Raw genomic sequence first — 3,711 nt, 5'->3', positions numbered from 1 at the left:
GGACATAATGAATAGTGTACATGTATAACATGTTAAAGTTTGTATGTAGCTGTGTGATTAGGACAGTCACTAATAGAACAGTTAATTGTAATTAATATAATTTATAGTTTTTAAAATGAGCTCCTTTGTGGTTTACAAATTATTTGAAGTTAAACCCCAATGTGTAAGTATGTGGGATATCTTGAAGACATTGAAAGGAATTATTTATCACAAGGCAATGAGAATCACTGCAGTACCTTGCAAGACTATAATGTATTAGAAACAATAAAGACTAGTAAAGAGATTGTGCATGTGATAATTTCTGATGATGAAGAAGAAGACTTTCTTGCTAAAGATAAGGACACATGCATTAATGGAGTGGAAAGGCCAATAATATTAAAAAGAGATGAATACCTTTAAATTGAATCACTGACAAGTGAAGACTCTGTTGATGTGTATTCAATGAGTGAAGAGTCATTTGATGTTGAAGCCTCTAACGAAGAGTCACCTGAAGATGAAGATACAGTCTCTCTTAATAATGAGCAAAAGGTGCGGTAGGTAGAGAGCAAACACTCAAAAACAATTAAAGAAATTACATACTAATGCCAAACATCTCAGCAAGGCTGATGATTGTAGGAAAATCATTGCTGCTTCTGTTTAAAGTTTTAAAATTGAAGAAAAAAAAGAAAGATTCTCAGAATAAAAATGACATTCAAAATGCCTCAATTACTCTGTGAGAGAACGAAATTTTCAAATTTTAATACTAGAAAAGAAGAACTGTCCACTGCTCAATATAAAATAAATCAAGAGAACACTGATATTATGATTATTGATTTGGTGGAAAATTAATATGAGGAGAACTGTGAGACTACTAAAGTAAGGTTGAGTAGAGTGATTATAAATAACTGATTATAAAGATTTGTCATGTCAATTCTCACCATTAACTTTGCTGACCAGATGAAGAAAAAAAATTCAATAGGTTATACTTATAATAATTTATCATTGTAAATAGTGGAAAAATATGAGTGATATGGAATGATTATTAATTTGTGATTTCTTAAAATTTTGTGGACTACTCATGCTTACCCAAATATTGAAATAATTCTTTTGACTATTATAATTAAGGACAAATTGCCCATTTTGTACACATTAATAACAGTTAAGGAAGCAATTATGGTAAGCATTCCAAGGAATCTTATTACAATGGTAAATTTGTTATTATAAAAGCTTTGCCACATGAAAGTGTTTATATAGTTTCAAAAGATCTAAAATGATGCTTATGATGTGGTATGGATCATTGCTTCTTTTCCTTTTGCTAAAAAGTAAGTTGTCTGTTGTTAATACTTTTGCCATTACTATGTTATTGAAATAATATCTTTTATTCAGTTAGCTATTGTTCAGATGAATGCACAGAAAGGTTTATGGAGCTTTCATTACTAAACTACACAGCAGAAAGAATAGGAATAGATCCAACTGAAACCTACATGCATGCTAGCAATAATACACTAAGAGTCCTTCAAGAGTATCAGTTCAATTGCTCATCTTCTAATATAACCAGTCTTATATTGGGCATTGATATAAGGAGAAGCAATGGAAATTTTACACTATTTCCTGGTGTCTGGGTCTTTAGACCTAATGGTAGTGGATCAAATACGTATTCTCTAGTGACTGATAGTGAGAGAACTATTTATTATTCTACCTCTAATGTCAGTACTGATACTGGAGGATATCAATATCCACTCAATCCTCCTTTACCAGTATTGAGTGGAGACCTGTTAGCTGTATCACAACCGGAACTGATGATAAGTGTTGTTAGAATCTATTCGATGGAATTAGATGACATCAAATTTGTCAGCAGTCAAAACTTAAACATTGGGTCTTCAACTGTTAATTTCAATGATTCTGTTGACGACCAGTTGATATTAGTATATCCAGTAACAGGTAAGACACACACTCACTGTATCATTGAATTATTTTACTATCATTAGATGGATACTGTGTCAATAGTACCAATTCAATCAATGCTTCGTTTATTAAAGAGAAAGCACTTGAAGCACAAAGATCACAAAGGATTCCTGTCAAAAGGCAATTCTTTTTTCCAGAGGTTGATTTCAAATGCAATGGATCAGTTTTAAAATGGGTTTTTGGAGGTAAACGCATCAATCAGGAACACTCCGGAAGACATCGAATTACAAATATGGCGCAAAATAGGCAATACTTACACTAAAATAGGATCTAGTTTAGCTAATGCTAATACAATGATTGGTACTAATCTCTATGAGTTTATTCCTCAGACTCCACTGCAGTTCCAGGAAGGAGACATATTTGGCATTTATCAAAGTAATAGATTTCTCTATGACCAAAGGTATAATGGCCCAATAAACTTACGTAGCATTGGAACCCTCAACTCTCCTCCACAAACAATTAGTACAGGAGAACTTGAAAATACCAGTAACGATTTCCCATTAGTCACTGTGGAAATAAGTAATATGCCCACAATTAGTGCACACCCTCCCTCCGTCCGTCCCTCCCCCTCTCCCTCCCTACCAAGCAACAAGGTTCTAATCACTATCATACCACTAACTGTCCTATTGATATTAGCTGGAGTGCTTACTGCTGTATTGCTAATTGCTATAACTGTCTATTGCATAAAAAGAAAAAAGAAGGGAAAAACAAATAGTAGGAGTTCTCCAAATAATGACACTTTGAGTAACTTAAGAGCCTCTGAAAAACTTGCTACCTCTAATCTTTCATATGAAAATCCAGATGGTATGAAAATTATATTTTATAATATTCACATATTTAATATTAACTTTTAATATACAGGTGTATATGAGTCAATACTGCCAATTCCTTATCCTCAAATTCCTTTACCTCCAATACCAAATGATGATCCAGATGTTATTGTAGTGCCATACAAAAAATCTAATGAAGGAATTCATGCAGCTGGATTAGTTACTACAGCTGTGTGTCCCACAGTGAGTGACCACAATTAATTGCATTGTAAAGATGGAATGCAAATGAGTTCAAATATTTCATTACAATAGTACTAATGTTTTGAACAAACAATTTAATAAAATGTTTTATATGAAAGTAGGAATGAGCCCAATGCTGTGAATTTGTGTATACAGTGAATTTACTGAGTATTTTTTTATAATCATGCTTTTAGGCTCATGAAAGAGACCAACTAAATAGCGCTACAATTGAAGAACATTTAGAACTGCTTGAGGTAGTCTGCATGCATAAAAACAACTAATATCCAATTTGTACAGGATGAAGAAGATTTGCTTCTTAAAAGTAAACCAGAGTTTTTCATTGAAGAGCCTGATTACTGGGAACCAGGAAAAGACTGTGTTAGCATATATGAACAGTTTTCAGATAAAAAGTACAGAGAAGTTCTGAGAGAAAACATCAGGTACATGTATATGTCACATGTATAGTATCTTTGATAAATTAATATAGCATAGCTGAGGAAATTGGTTCAGGACAGTTTGGCACTGTATTCAAAGGTGTATGGAATTCTTCCTGTGGTCCTATTGATGTTGCCATTAAAAAATTAAAGGAAAATTTTGCAGAAGAAGACAAGGTCAAGTTTCTTCAAGAAGGAGCCATTATGGGTCAGTTCCATCACCCCAGCATAATCCAGCTACATGGAGTCATCACTATTGGAGTTGATCAAGTAAAAATGATGAGATTTACGGGCTGTTTTATGACTAATCTCTAAAGGTAATG

This window comes from Amphimedon queenslandica, unplaced genomic scaffold (assembly GCF_000090795.2).
Source record: "Amphimedon queenslandica unplaced genomic scaffold, v1.1 AMPQUscaffold_11414, whole genome shotgun sequence".
Taxonomy (NCBI): Eukaryota; Metazoa; Porifera; class Demospongiae; order Haplosclerida; family Niphatidae; genus Amphimedon; species Amphimedon queenslandica.
The sequence above is the reverse complement of the archived record's forward strand: the minus strand, read 5'-3'. Positions refer to the sequence as shown.